Source organism: Malaclemys terrapin, chromosome 6 (genome assembly GCF_027887155.1).
Source record: "Malaclemys terrapin pileata isolate rMalTer1 chromosome 6, rMalTer1.hap1, whole genome shotgun sequence".
Classification (NCBI taxonomy): domain Eukaryota; kingdom Metazoa; phylum Chordata; order Testudines; family Emydidae; genus Malaclemys; species Malaclemys terrapin.
The window spans coordinates 49,101,429-49,118,629 of NC_071510.1; positions in this window are offsets into that span (position 1 = coordinate 49,101,429).

Below are 17,201 nucleotides of genomic sequence, written 5' to 3' on the forward strand. Positions count from 1 at the left end.
AAAGAGGGAGTTAGAGTATTGCTTTGTCCATTGTAATAGCATACAAGATAAAGGGTCAGAGCCCCTCATGGGCAGGGATTAAAATATACATACACCTTAAAGTAGAAAACTGGGCAAAATGCCTGGACATAATGATAAAAAAATTAATTTGAAAAAAACACAGAGATTCACAAAAAACATGTACAAGTGTGAGGCTTCTCTTTAAAGTGTTTTAAACATTTATTTTTCCCATTGCACCATATAATGTGTATTAGTTTATTTTCAGTTTAGACATATACTCTCTTGAATAGATCTATATTCAAGCAAAACTGTAAGTGGTATTACTTGGAATATCTTTTTGGTTTTTCTAAAAAAAAAAAAACATTTCAAATCAAACCAATATGAATGGAAACAATCAATTTTAGTAAAATTAATACATTTTTATTTGCCTTAATAAATTCATGCCTGTCATTAAAATATACATTTCATCCCTAATATCAACAAAAAGGACAATTTTACTATCAAGTCAACTAATGGAAATATCTAATATTTATCAATATTTTCACTGTTTGGCAATTTATGTATTTATGTAGCTCTTTATTGTGGTATCACATAAAACAATTAGCTAATTGTCTATTATTGTGCTCAGTTGTAAATTTAAACTGCTCAGATTTAATAAACCTTCAGTCTTGTACCAAAGTGAAGGGTCATGTAGGCAGTTTGGTAGTGTTGGATTAGTTACATGCATATTCAAATTTACCAACTGATGCAGGTCACGGGAACCTGTCCTGAGGACAACATCTTAAGGACAAAATATTTTAGACAACTGAAAAAAGTAGAATTCATTTATCTCTTTGATCCATGGAGGATGGATACATGTCGTGCATATTTTTGTTCATATCATGATCATCTTTGTCTTCAGAAAGGTACTTAAATATTCATACCCTAGACATTCCTGTGAAAACTAATAGTAAGCCATACTCGGATGACCTTTTCAAAGATCCATAATTTGTTTCACTGACCATTTCTAGTCTCTCTTGTTTACAGTTTCAACAGCTTGTTAAGAAAAGGTAGATGGCCAATCAAAACACTGAATGTGAAAAAGGTCAGATTTACCTGGCATTAAATTTCCTCATTCCATATTCTCATTATAACAAATTAACCTGGATGGAAAATAGCATAAAACAAACATAATTGAGTTTTCATTACATTTTCAGACTAACCCTATGATGCTCCTCTCTTGCTATACCAGGGAGGCGTTAATCCTTTTGACTTCAGCAACCCTTCTGTTTCATATAACATATAGTTTATCACTTTTAATCATTTATTCTAAGTAGTGGCATGATGAAGGGTTAAGAATCAATTCAGTCCATAGCCTCTAGACTTTAGATGTTGCAGGTTTCAAAGTCAGAAGCTCATTTTTATGCAGAGTACCTCATTAAACAATTTTCAAACACTTACTATATGTCATTGCCCTTTCTTCTCCTTGCTGCCCTCATGTTAAAGAAGCACACAGACTTCAAAGCATGCATCAATATCTTGAATGACTAAGTGACCTATGGTAATTAGCAACGGTAGGGTTAGAAAGTTAGAACTTCTTCTACCGCTCAAGGCTTTGTCTACACTGCCAATTGAACGACAAAACTTTTGTAGCTCACAGTTGTGCTTAAAAAAGCCCTCCCTCCTCTCCCCCCAAAAGACAAAAGTTTTGCCGGGGCAAGTGGCAGTGTAAACAGCTCGTTGTTGGCAGGAGCGCTCTCCTGTTGACAACGCGAACCCCAGGGGTGGAAGTATTTTGTTGGCAAAAGTGCTGACAAACAGCGTTTACGCTGCCCGACTTTTAGCGACACAGCCGTGTCACTAAAAGCTGTGTTGTGTAGACAAAGTCTAAGATTGTGCACACTTTTTGGGACACAAGTATTCTCAAAACCATGGCATTTATTTAACTATAACTACTTAGGCAGTGAGTTCCCCAAGTATTAGTTTGATTAGAAATGAACTTGCCCACTAAACTCTTTTCAGTCATAAATATTCTCTCACATTTCTGCAAAATCTAGTCTAGTTTATAGGATACAAAAATAGATTCCTATTTTTGAGCAGATAAGACATTTTTTTAAAGAAGGGTGGGGGACTTCCGTGAGTCTAGTTGTACTCGCTGAAAGCCAATGATGGGAGCCTGGTGGAAAAATGTTACCTATATTCAGAAAAGTACTGCCACTTTAAGAATGCCAATATTACAGGTGAAAATTCTCAATTGACTCCATGACTTTTTCAATATAGCACCTTTTCAATATAGAAAGAAAGAGGATGCAAAAACAAATGAAATCCAAGGCAGCTGTCCCACACAAGAAATCCAAGGCCCTTTTCCTTCAGTCTTCTTTTTAGTTTGGCCTCCAACTTCATCTCACTATTTAGTTAAGAATAATAAATATTAAGTCTGATTTTCAACAAATTTTGTATGTAGGCAAATCATAGAATAAACTAGGAAACACTATTTGTTTAAACTACTGCAAGGGTTCACTTTTTTACAGTGCATGCCAAATCTCAATACAGACATTGTCTTATGGGCACTTGCCCTCTCTTTCACAATTTCAAAGACCACGTACCGCTCCTATCTGCAAACGCATAACAACTTTGGCAACTACAGCAATTGCTTACATGGAAAATTAATATCTGGACAGTAGTTATGTATTTTTAGATATGTTTAGTGTGATCATTGTTTTGCCCATTTTGGAGGGAAAAAAGTTATTCAGACAGACTCCTATTGCTCTTCATTTCTTCTCCCTCTCCCACATCTACTGTTTATTGCACCAGAAAACAAACAGGGGAACCAGCACCAAGTGACCTGCCAGTACTTCACAGACCACCAGCTAATGTTTACTGGACCATATTTGCCCCAGGGGTCACAGTCTGAGAATTTCTAAGTACAATATGTATTCCTTCCAGCACATGTTGAAAAATGCAAAGTAATGCACATTGGAAAACATAATCCCAACTATATATAACATGATGGGGGTCTACATTAGCTGTTACCAGTTAAGAAAGATCTTGGAGTCATTGTGGATAGTTATCTGAAAACATCAACTCAATGTGCAACAGCAGTCAAAAAAAACTAACAAAATGCTGGGAATCATTAGGAAAGGGATAGATAATAAGACAGAAAATATCATATTGCCTGTATATAAATCCATGGTACACCCACATCTTGAATACTGCGTGCAGATGTGGTTGCCTCATCTCAAAAAAAGATATATTGGAATTGGAAAAGGTACAGAAAAGGCAACAAACTTGATTAGGGGTATGGAACAGCTTTCATATGAAGAGAGATTAATAAAACTGGGACTTTTCAGCTTGGAAAAGAGATGACTGAGTGGGGGGATATGATAGAGGTCTATAAAATCATGACTGGTGTGGAGAAAGTAAATAAGAAAGTGTTATTTACTCCTTCTCATAACACAAGAACTAGGGGTCATCAAATGCAATTAATAGGCAGCAGGTTTAAAACAAAGAAAAGGAAGTATTTCTTGACACAAAGCACAGTCAACCTGTGGAACTCTTTGTGAAGGCCAAGACCATAACAGGGATCAAAAAGAGCTAGATAAGTTAATGATGATAGGTGCATCAATGGCTTTTATACAAGATGGGCAGGGATGCAAAACCATGCTCTGAAGTGTCCCTACCCTCTGCCAGAAGCTGGAACTGGACAACTCGGGATGGATCACTTGATAATTACTGTTCATTCCCTCTGAAGCACCTGAAATTGGCCACTGTCAGAAGACAGGATACTGGGCTAGATGGACCCTTTGTCTGACCCAGTTTGGCTGTTCTTCTGTAACATTTTCTATCAATTTCCCTATTTGCTTCTCATTATGTTTATATTACATTCATAGTCAACTATATATTTCCCTTTAGTGGGCAAATAAACAACAAGATACTGTAAGTTATGTGAAGAGTTTTAAAACTAGATGCCTAAAGTTAGACCCCTAAGTCCACAATTCAACATGTAAATAAGTGGGCTAATTTTCAAAAGTGTTGTGCACCCATCAATTCATTGACTGCCATGGGAGCTGCTCAGAGCATCTGAAAATCCAGCCATTTATTCTGGTTCCTAAACACTGATTTAGGAGTTGAATTCCCATATCCTGGCATACGCCTACAGAGCAGCAAGGCCCCCTCAGATTCCAGCTCACACGGGGGAACAGGAAGGGGGGTTAAGACATCCCTCCAGAGGGGCAACCCCCCTACCCCAACACCCCGCTCACATGAGGGGAGAAGTGTGGGGCTCAGAGTGCCCTAGAGGGGCGGCACCCCCTCCAGATCCCAGCACACATACAAGAAGGGAGAATATGGGGTTGACAGGGCACCCCATATCTCATCCCCAAAAGTCCTCTGCAATCCAACCCCATGTCCCTGCTCCCATTGTTCCACCTCTGCCCTCTCATTCCCTCAAGCCCCCCTTCCCCCAACCTTTGCCCTCAACCTCTCCCTTCCTCTACCCCATTATCTCCATCCCCATAATCCCTCTCATCTCTCACTGCAACCCCATCCCCTTTTCCCACTGTTGCTACCCACTCTTCCACCTGTAATCCCCTCACCTCACCTCCCAGCAAGCACTTGGACATGTAATTTATTTTCTTTTCAAACACAGTTTGGTTGCCTTCTGAATTATCTGCTGTAATTAGATTACATTTCCAAAAATAAAATTCCCACCTGTCAGAGGCAGATTTTAGAAATTTACCTTTAGAACTTTCTCAGATTTCTTCCAAGGGTGGATTTCAACATTACACGGCCTGGATGTAGCAGATGTGCAATGGCTGCCTAGCAACTCTCTTGGCTAGTCTTTCTGCCTATGCACAATGTAATATATTTGGCCTATGAGCATTAGGTTTGCACCTATTCAGAAATCTTAACTCTTTTCTGAATAATGTTTTTCAATATTACTGCCCCAAATGGGATATTGGTGGCTTTCATTAGCTGGTAAATGTTGATCAACAGAGATCATTTAGAGCAGTGTTTCCCAAACTTGGGATGCTGCTTGTTTAGGAAAAGCCCCTGGTTGGCTGGTGCAGTTTGTTTACCTGCCGCGTCCACAGGTCCGGCCAATCGCGGCTTCCGCTGGCCGCGGTTCACTGCTCCAGGCCAATGGGAGCTGCTGGAAGCGGTGAGGGCTGAGGGATGTGCTGGCCACCCTTCCCGCAGCCTCCATTGGCCTGGAGCAGCGAACCCTGGCCAGTGGGAGCCACGATCAGCTGGACCTGTGGATGCGGCAGGTAAACAAACCGGCCAGACCCGCCAGGGACTTTCCCTAAACAAGCGGCGTCCCAAGTTTGGAAAACACTGATTTAGAGCAATACTGATCCCCAAGTCTGCACAAAAATTGTTGATAGAATATGTCAAATTTAAGAAATGCTGCTTTGTTGTTTCTTTGTTTGTTGTAGAAGTCTGTATCTTGGGAACCCTTTGCTCAAATTACCTCAAATTTGGATCAGCAACCCTTTTACTCCCATTTCAAGGCAATCTAAGTAAATATGCAGATTTTAGAGCACCTAGAAGAGTCATCCTCCAAACAGAGACGGCTTCTCAACCTTAACTACAGCAGAGCCCCACTATAATGTATACAAGAATAAACTTTCCCTTTAATTCCAAATGCTGATTTCCATCTGCATCTCATATTAATCACAGTCACAGAGCAGCATACTTAATCATCCCCTTAAAATGATCCATCTCTAAAACTGATCGAGTTTGTGATGACTTGCTATTCTGGAGAATTTCAGTTACACTGAACTAGCTCCTTGTTAAGTGCTTGCCTTGAATAAAAGGGAATGTAAAGCTGTACCTTAGTGATATTGACAGTGCAGGAAGCTTTTGTGCTGCTGGCTTGCAGAGTTAATTTGGTAAAACACAAGTAAAGCTTATTTTTAATAAATTGCTTAAGGATTTCTGAAGCTTTAATTGTGCCGACTAATTGAGCAAATCAGATAAAATACTCCATTAGGATCTGTGTAATTGAAATTTTACAGATGCAGCAAAAAAGAGCATCAGAGATCATAAAATAAATTAAAAATAAACAGAAAGGCTAAGAAGTCAGGATGGATGCCCTAGTAGGATAAATATTTGAACTAGTCAATCGGTAGAAATTTTAACAGAGGGAATGGTCTGAAATTTGCATTTTACCAGTTTGCCAACCGGGCAGAAATATTCCCTTTTATCCCAGTGCAGTCTATGAGTTTCATCCAATGAACATTTTTTAGTATGAAAACCACCTTCCATATTACAGAAATGAGAGATGTGTCAGAGTAGAGCTGAAGGTCAAATCCTGCTTGTCACATAACTTTGGTCTCAAATCAACGTGAGTCTACACAGAGTCTGATGCTTCATTCCTTGTGCAGTCAAAACTGACTGGGAGTTTTGAATGCACAAAGAATGTAGGATGAAGGCCCATTTCAGGGTGACTGAAGGAAAGGAAAATAATGTGGGCATCTGGAAAAAACTGTTTGAGAAATTGCCCATCAGAGGAAAATCACCTATTAAATATTAACATTTCATACTTGAAAAAGGCTATAAGATAAGATTATACATTTTTAAAAAGCTGTTGTAGTTTTCAACATTAAAAGATGCAAAGAGGGCAGTCCTATATTCACGAGGCTCTCTGAGCATTCTGCTGAAGATCAAAGAGTATTTAAAATGATCAAAAAGAATCTGATCATCATCTATGGACAATACTGCCCCACTATAGTCAAAATGCTATAACACAGTGCATCAATACTATAGTTTACAAGTTAGCAAGCAGCTACACAAATTTTCTTGGTAAAAGTAGCAGTAATGTGGAAAAAAATTCCAAAATGCATGACACCATTTTATCATTGCACATGAAAACGCCTAGTTGTGTGCTGATTGCTGAGTGAGTTCAGTCATACCGAGCAATTGACAGCTCCTGTGTGGGAGTGCAGTAGCCAAGCAAGGAAAACGAGAATGGAAGAATGCAAAAAAATCATGCAGCTGGGACTTATGACTACAAACCTGATTTCCTATCTCCTGCTACAGTCGATGAGGATGCAGAAGGACAAGAGAGCCAGTCAAGAAAGAATCAATTCTGAGGTTATCCTTTATCAAGAATTTTGAGAACTGACAACTTGCTGTCTGAGAGTGCTTCTAATGATGAGGAATGCAAATTAGCTAGCTATAGGGCAAGGCATGTATCTTAACCTTCAAACCATGATGTGTAGAGATCTCTTCTAGAGTTCTCTTGAATTGAGATAGCTGTGTTTTTCAGACAAATTGTTTATTTGCTGAAAAAATGGATTTTTGACTAATAAAAAGGTGAGATTCACAAGGCTGCTCCACAAAAACTGAAAAGGAGAAGATGGCCCCCTTACACCCAATAGTCAATGTTTAGAGCAGAGTACCCTAAACACTGGGCTAGAGAATCATTTTCACACATCTTCTTTCTGGCCTTATGAATAGCTTCAACAGGACAGTGAAACAGCCTAGTGGTTAGGGCACTTACCTAGCCCATGGAAGACCTAGGTCTTGTCTACACTACCGGCCAGATTGGCGGGCAGTGATCGATCCAGCGGGGTCGATTTATCTTGTCTAGTACAGACGCGATAATACAACCACTTCGCACTCTCCCATCGACTCCAGTACTCCACTAGAACGAGCAGTGCAGGCGCAGTCGACAGGAGAGCGTCAGCTGTCGACTTACTGCAGTGAAGACACTGCGGTGAGTAGATCTAGAGTATGTCGACTTCAGCTACGCTATTCACATAGCTGAAGTTGTGTATCTTAGATCGATCCTGCACAGTAGTGTAGACATGCCCTTAGATTCAAGTCCCTGATCCTAGCTATAAAGGGATGGCTGCTGCCTCCTCCTTCTGTTTTGTGAATGGTGTTTCCAAGTTTCCTTTGCTTTTAATAAAAAAAAGTGGTTAATGATGCCCAAACTCAAAACTTTTCTTTCTTGTTTTGTTGTTTTGTTTCACCAAGAAATTAAAACATTTTCATTTTGCTTTGATCCAAAACAAATATTTTTTTAAATTTTTGGTTTGAACTGAAAAAAATATTTGCACAGTTCTAGTCTTGAACGCTCTGAAGAGATCTTTTTGATAGTAAGGCAGGCATTCCTACAACATGTCTGGTTCATACTCACTTTGATACATTGCTCTTTTTAAGCTATACACTTTGAATAATTTACCAAAATCAAGTCATCTATATACAATACCTGCCAACTTGCCTTCAGTTTTTTTCTATCCTGTTGTCCCATTTCCTTCATCTCCAAATTATTTATTTTAATTGCCATTGATTCTAACCATAATGGACAGAGAACAAATTATGTACTGCTAGGTTATTATTGCCATGACTTGGGTAGAACTATAAATCCAAAGTCCAAGTGTCTTGTACTGATTGTAGAATTGCAATAATCCCCTTGAAATGGATGGTCTGAAATGTATTATTGCTCATATGAACTGAAATTTATACTATAAGCAAGTAATGTAATAATTATTTATGTTTACATAAAACCTTTTATCCCCAAATATCCCCAAATACTTCACAAGTCATATACAGTAAATGCTTTGTTACACATCATTTTGGGGGAATGAGGGGTGCTCGTTAGTCAAAAATTCCAGTTAACTAAGCATTATACTTACCAATGAATACCAATTTTCAAAGAATTAGAATACAATAAAATGAATATAGTAGTATAGGTACTCACCAATCCTGTAGTAGTACTGTACTGCAGAGTGGCTGGTTTCTTGAAGCACTTAGGTGTATGCAGGTAAAGTTTTCTATACAGAAGTTTTCTATATAATCTTATGACATTACATATGACTATGGGCAGAGCATGGCATACACCGAGATCACTAAAAATACACTGAACATAATTTAATCTTTCTTTGATGATTCAAAAGGCACTTCAGGATCTTGCAGTGCCTCAGGGTCATCATTATCAACATTAATTATCATTGTAGATGTATAAGGTGTATGAGATTGGACTGAATCTGTAATGTCCATATGACATACCCTGGAAGCTGCTTTTTTGAGTAAATCCCTGATATCAGCTTGCTTACTGGTCTTCTGCCTCTTTTGCATAAAGTTAGAGTGAAGAATGTGCAATTACATAACCTCCTGGGCAGTATACTAGTCCCAGTTACTAGACTGAAGATTTATATTGGGACATATCAGAAATGCCGGTTAATAGAGCTTTTTGGTTAATAAAGTGCCAGATAACACAGCTTTTACTGTATGAATAGCACTACTGAAACACAGTCACCTATGAGATGGAAGGCAATTGCCAAGGCAAGGTACAGCATGCAACAAAGTAGATGGGCATAGAGGAGAGCAAATTTTGGCCAAGAACCCTGGTGCAACCCTTTACTCATACAAAATGTTCCATGAACCTTTAGTACCCACAAAGAACAGATGGTGTTTTCTCATCTGAAAGCTCAATATGCCCCAAACTGCATGATATTCAGTAGCAAGGCATTATACCTTCGGTTCCAGACAACTGATAACCAATTAAAAATCTCCATCAATGTTCAACATTCTAATGACATCTCACAATATGTCATTGTTGGTATTAAGGCAGCTTCAGTTTCACGTGAGTGACATATATATTTCACGTAAATATATATTTTGAGTAAAACAAAAAAAAAAAGTACATTCTGAAACCAATAGACATTCTATCCAGGTAGTTTTTACTTCATGGGGAGGTCTTTCAGCTCACGTTGCAAAAGACGACAGATAACAGCAGAGAAAACCCGCTACAAAATATGTTTCCATTCTCCCTTGCATCTCCTCACCCCAACCCCAGCTCCTGGCACAACCTATTACACACATGAGGACACACATCTCTTCAATTGCTTTATATCCACCCAATCAATCTTTTTTTTTTTTTTTTGCCTTACAGCAACATGTTCACTCCAAATTTTTCTTCTCTGAAGAACAGCCAACTGTCTAAACAAAAACACAAACAAAACTATGCACCACTTCCATACCATGTAGGTGCACAACCAAACAGAGGCAATGGACATTCCAGCATTATTATCAATCAATACTGACAGAAGGATATAATGGCATAGTCCTATGACCTCGGAAAGAGGGAAAGATACTTTACAAGCATCATTTCTTAGCTTGTCCAGACATTCATATAAAGCAAAAGAGAATTCATGCAAAACACAACCTATTTTGAGAAGGTAGGCACAATTAGGAGAGATAGGCAATGCAAGACACAGCAAAATGGCCTTCCACCGTGATCTTATTACCAAAGTACAGACACCACAAAACCTGATGTGTATCAGGTCCCAGACCAAAAGATTTTAAATGATTTCTCAGAACTAGTCTTTTTAGTCCTATTCAAGGATGGGAAAATAGGCCCTGGCTGAGCTAAAGAAGTTTTCTGCATCTTACATTCCAGCCACTATTCTTCTCAAAAAATTAGATTAGTAACCTCTCTCTCTCATTTTTAGTGAGCATTGGGTAATAAAATATCATCCAGAAGTAACTCAGTTTAATGTTTTGTTAAACTCTATACAAAAAACAATAGCCCATTTCTGAGGGCTATATTCTGGCTTTTGAGCCAAATGTATGTAATAGATTTTAAGGCCAGAAGGAATCACTATGATAATCTAGTCTAATTTCCTGCATAACAGGCCACAGAATCTCACCCAATTATTTCTTCATCAAGCCCACAACTTCTATTACAGCTATAGCACATCTTTTAGAAAGATATCTACTCTTGTTTTAAAGTGATAGAAAACCCATGATATCCTGAAGGAAGTTTTTCCAGCAGTTAATTACCTCACTGTTAAAGGCACTGTATTTCTAGCCTGAATTTATCTAGTTTTAGCTTCCAATCATAAGATCTCATTATTCAATTTTCTGCTATATTAAACAGCCATTTACTATTACCCTTTCCCATGTTACTTCTTAACTATCTCCTAGATAACCTCTGTAGAAAGAGTTTCTTCAGATTCTCATTATAAAGCAAGTTTCCCAGATATTGAATCATTCTGATAACTCTTTTCTGAAACCTTTTGTAATTTTCCAGCATCTTTTTTTGAAGTGTGGACACCAGAACTGGACAAAATATTTCAATAACGGCCTCACTGGCATACACAGGTAATACCACCTCCTTAATCCTATTTGATATTCCTCTGCCTATACATCCAAGGATAGCCAACTGCTGTTGTTTCTGATGGGGGTCCCACATACAGATCTGAAGCCAGAATTTGGTCCCAAATGTGAGATTATACCTCTGCTTCACACTACAAAATTACTTTCCTAGTTTGTTTCCTTACTCTTTTGTAGAACCCTATAGTTAAGAAACTACAATACAAAATAAAAGGAAGAAAATGTGTGGGAGGATAACAAGTACTGCCTGCCTGCACATTTGCAAAACCACAGTTTGACTAAAGTGAAAAACCATCATCCTTTAACACATAAGCATTTTTTCTTTTATTAATAGTTAAACTTGAAAAGTACTTCAGTGTCCTGACATCACTGTGTACTCTGTACACCTACTCTGGGTCTTATTGAAGAGCACTACTATCATCATGGCAGTAGTATATCAGTAATCATAGGAAGAATTTAGCAAGTACAGATCATTATTTTTCAAGTTCTCTGTTTTCATATCTTTCAAAAAAAGTGAACAAAATGTCATTAGTAAAATATGGGAAAGAAACACTGAGATTAAAGAAAACTAGCTTCCCTGATCAAGAAGTCCATACCATGGTGAGAATCATTTAGTTGCTCTTGATTTAAAGGGGAACTAAATGTGGATTTCTTGGTTTATATCAAGAATGTCAAGAAGATTAAAAACTTGATTTGACCCAAGACCTTGAGCAAGAAAAGAATCTCATTTATTCTTTCTTGCTTGGTGTTTCTCGGTTCTTATGTTCTGCCTCTAGGGATTCAGTAACAATATGACAGATTTGTCCACCTATATGTCAACTCTGGGGCAAGAACAACAAATAAAGACTGAGAAAACAAAGAATGACTAGAAAACACACAGGAATCTTTACTACTCGCTCCCTCCCCAGCCTTCTTTCCCCCAAATGTGTGTATCTTGCAAGGGAAGAGAAGAGATAGTCACCAGATATGAATCATGAAAGGATGTGTGATGTGACTGTCAAGTTTGTTTTTTTGCTGCTATTAATTAAATATAGTAAGTATGATAGATATATTAAGTTATTTCTTAGAGCCTAAAGATTCCTGAGTCCTTGGTCTGATCTGTTTAGCATAACCTAAGCTTCAGCTTGGAAGAAGTCAAGCTGTATGGATACTTTCTATTACCATTTGATCAAATAAAGAATTAGTCTATAAAGTCTATTTACACGAGATTGTATGTAACCAAACAAAAAAAATTGTCATGCTTCAGAGCAGTCCCATCCTTTGTAGGTTGATGTATAATGTAGGTTCATTATATAAAGTCAAAACTTTTCACGGCCCCCGTATATTTACCATAAAAGTAAGAATAAACAATATGTATCAGTGCTAACAATGATTGTGTGTGTGTGTGAGAGAGAGAAGAAACTGACAATGCACTTAGACCTCTCAGGGCAGGGGTGTGACTCATCAGTTGAGAAACAGGGCTTCAGAAGATTCAGATGTACTTGAACAAGACTTGCATGGTGACAGGTTTCAGAGTGGTAGCCGTGTTAGTCTGTATCAGCAAAAACAACGAGGAGTCCTTGTGGCACCTTAGAGACTAACAAATGTACTTGAGCATAAGCTTTCATGGGCTAAAACCCACTTCATCAGATGCATGGAGTGGAAAATATAGTAGCAGGTATAAATAGACAGCACATGAAAAGATGGCAGTTGCTTTACCAAGTGTGGGGGGGTCAATGCTAATGAGCCAATTTAATTAAGGTGAAAGTGGCCTATTCCACTGGTCTACAATTTTTGAGACGTCATCTGCTTCAGAGATAAAATGTGCTTTTTATTATGTATTTTGATGTGCTGAATTCAAATATGACAATTAAAACAACTGATTGGCTACTGTTTCTAAGATATTTAAGTTTTTACATTTTATGTCTATGAATATTGTGATAGATAGTCGAGTTTTAATCATAAATTGTAAACCTAGGTCTTTTCATGTTTATGGTTGCTTTACATGATAATATTTCACCTGTCCTGTTTATGTAACACTTTAAAAATCAGCAAAAGGGTTATATAAATAAAATTTATTATGAAACAAAAAGGCAAGAAACTATTTTGTACATAGTTTAGTCCTATTCAGTGTCTACTCGGCGCTTCTTGGCTTGTCTCTTGTATTCATTAAATGGAGCATCTCTTGTCACTGTCCAGCAACAGTCTGCAAGCATTGATGGGCTCCATTTGCCCTGATAGTGTTTCTCCATTGTTGCAATGTCCTGGTGAAATCGCTCGCCGTGCTCGTCGCTCACTGCTCCGCAGTTCGGTGGAAAAAAATCTAGATGAGTGTGCAAAAAATGTATCTTTAGTGACATGTTGCAACCAAGGCTTTTATATGCCTTGAGGAGGTTTTCCACCAACAACCTGTAGTTGTCTGCCTTGTTGTTTCCAAGAAAATTTATTGCCACCAACTGGAAGGCTTTCCATGCCGTCTTTTCCTTGCCACGCAGTGCATGATCAAATGCATCATCTCGAAGAAGTTCATGAATCCAAGGACCAAAGACACCTTCCTTTATCTTAGCTTCACTTAACCTTGGAAATTTTCCATGGAGGTACTTGAAAGCTGTTTGTGTTTTGTCAATGGCCTTGACAAAGTTCTTCATCAGACCCAGCTTGGTGTGTAAGGGTGGTAACAAAATCTTCCTTGATTCAACAAGTGGTGGGTGCTGAGCACTCTTCCTCCCAGGCCCTGTCGGAGTGGCCAATCTTTCTTGATGTAGTGGGAATCTCTTGCACGACTATCCCATTCGCAGAGAAAACAGCAGTACTTTGTGTATCCAGTCTGCAGACCAAGCAAGAGAGCAACAACCTTCAAATCGCCACAAAGCTGCCACTGATGTTGGTCATAGTTTATGCACCTCAAAAGTTGTTTCATGTTGTCATAGGTTTCCTTCATATGGACTGCATGACCAACTGGAATTGATGGCAAAACATTGCCATTATGCAGTAAAACAGCTTTAAGACTCATCTTCGATGAATCAATGAACAGTTTCCACTCATCTGGATCGTGAACGATGTTGAGGGCTGCCATCACACCATCGATGTTGTTGCAGGCTACAAGATCACCTTCCATGAAGAAGAATGGGACAAGATCCTTTTGACGGTCACAGAACATGGAAACCCTAACAACACCTGCCAGGAGATTCCACTGCTGTAGTCTGGAGCCCAACAGCTCTGCCTTACTCTTGGGTAGTTCCAAATCCCTGACAAGGTCATTCAGTTCACCTTGTGCTATGAGGTGTGGTTCAGAGGAGGAGGATGGGAGAAAATGTGGGTCCTGTGACATTGATGGTTCAGGACCAGAAGTTTCATCCTCTTCCTCATCTGACTCAAGTGAGAATGATTCTGGAGCATCAGGAACCGGCAGTCCTTTTCCGTGGGGTACTGGGCGTATAGCTGATGGAATGTTTGGATAATGCACAGTCTACTTTTTCTTCTTTGACACACCTTTCCCAACTGGAGGCACCATGCAGAAGTAACAATTGCTGGTATGATCTGTTGGCTCTCTCCAAATCATTGGCACTGCAAAAGGCATAGATTTCCTTTTCCTGTTCAACCACTGGCGAAGATTTGTTGCACAAGTGCTGCAGCATATTTGTGGGGCCCACCTCTTGTCCTGATCTCCAATTTTGCAGCCAAAATAAAGGTGATAGGCTTTCTTAACCATAGTGGTTATACTGAGCTTTTGTGATGCAAAAGTCACTTCACCACAACCATGGCAGAAGTTATCTGCACTGTTCACACAAGTACGAGGCATCTCTGCTCACTTTGGCTAAACAGAAATGTGTCCCTTTGCAAAATCAAACACTGACAAATAAGAGAGCATGACACTGTGTGATTTCTAGAGCTGATATAGGGCAATTTGTTCAGCAGAGTGATGTAAGCTTCGTTATGATTGCATCATCCATGACTTCTAGAAATAACATGATGCAATTCATTTCATGTATGACGCAATACCAGCTTTAGATTGCATCATTCATTATTTTGCCTAAAAAGCAAGTACTGTCCAAACCCAGTCAGATTTATTCATAGATCCAGTCAAAGATGTATTTTAGTCATTTCTGGTTTAAATTGAGATCCCTTCCCTTTATAACTCACTTATCCTCCGCCATTCCCAAGTCAAGGGTCGTATATACTGACCCAATAGCATATCTTGAAAACTAGAGCCAATCAACAATTTTAAGCATAATTTTCATTCTCAGTGACCCAGAATTAGTAAAATTTGACTACATTTATTTCAGAAGCATTTTGGCTGTAGAGCAGTGTTCTCAACAGTTGACAAGAAGAGGTGAATACCAAGGGAGGGGAAATCACTTTTGTAGTGGTACTGAGGCCAATGCAATTAAGGTGGCCCATTTCAAACAGTTGACAAAAAGGTGTGAGTATCAGCAGAGGGAAATTACTTTTTGTAGTGACCCATCCACTCCCAGTCTTTATTCAGGACTAATTTGATGGTGTCCAGTTTGCAAATTAATTCCAGTTCTGCAGTTTCTTGTTGGAGTCTGGTTTTGTTTTTGAAGTTTTTTTGTTGAAGAATGGCCACTTTTAAGTCTGTTATTGAGTGTCCAGGGAGATTGAAGTGCTCTCCTACTGGTTTTTGAATGTTATAATTCTTGATGTCTGATTTATGTCCATTTAGCATTAGGGGAACACACTTTGCATGAAAACTGTCAGCTCAGAGAAATCACAGCGCTCCAAGAGGCGGCTGGGAAAGGATTGTGCTCCCCTGAACTGCTCAGTGTGTAGGAAGTCTGTGCAATCATAATTGTCCTTTAGGGTGGTGCAGTCTGCTCTTCTCAGTGGATGGGGATCATTGTGTGGATCAGTGGAGGGAATGGGCCATGGCCTTGCCTCCTTCTCTATCAGGGTTGCGTGCCCTGATGTGAAAAAAGGGATCAGGAAAATACTCTTCACAGATAACTCAGTTGCTCTGTGGAGGAGGGACTATGTTAACTTGAAATTGTTTAATATGAGATGTTATTACAGGATAAATATTAAGCAAAATTGCATGATGACCTGGTATATTGTTCAATGAAGACCTAAGGAACCTATGCCAATGGGTGCACAGACACACTTGGATTCCTGGGGGGAAGCTCCACCCTCAGGGCCGGCTCCATCTTTTTTGCCAACCCAAGCGGCGAAGCGGGTGGGGGGGAGAGAGAAAGCCGATCAGCGGCAGCTCAATCGTGCCACTCCCTCTACGGTGGCACTTCAGCAGATGCTCAAAGAGGAAGAGAGGGACTGAGGGACCCACTGCCAAATTGCCGCCGAAGACCCAGATGTGTCGCCCCTTTCCATTGGCAATCCCAAGAACCTGCTTCCTTCGCTGGTGCCTGGAGTCAGCCCTGTCCACCCCACTTCTCAGCTAAGACTCTGAACGGGTTGCATTTGAAAGCTTGCCCCTTGAGGAGAGAGGGAGCAGGATCAGAGATGGTACCAGATGTTATCAGGAAAGGAACTACTACTGGACTCTGATAAGATTAGGCTCTCCCTCTTGGAGTACGAAGTAAAAGGGTTACCAAGAACTATTATGTTTAGTCTGGTTAAATAGAAGTTTGGTGTTTTCTCAAAGCCAGAAATTGGAGGCATAGTCAATCAGTTGGGTTTTTGAAGAGATCTGCATGGTTCTCAAAATGGAGTTAGGAAAAGTAGCCAAGACCATCCAATATTCACAGGACAGTGTCCTGAGAGGAAGCTTGTGGGGGGGTGGGGGGAGGAAGGGCTGTACTAGTAACCCAGAGACACTGTTGTTAAAGAAGGTATGTGCCCAGGAAAGGGCAGGTCACAACAAGCTTGTTGAGATTTTGCTTTATTCATTTCTTTTCTATGAAGGGGGACATAGTTTTAGAAGCAATTCCAGGATCAACCTGAGTTCCAAAGGGAAGCTAAAGCCATCTTTTAAGGGCATCCCCTCCCTACTAATTTTTTATTTTTTATTTATTTATTTATTTTTGAAGAGTGGCAATTCAGGTCACAGTATCTTAAAGTCAAATCCTGGCTTCACAGAAGTCAATGGGAATTTTGACATTTACTTCAATGGAGCCAGAATTTACCCACTTTGTATTTAA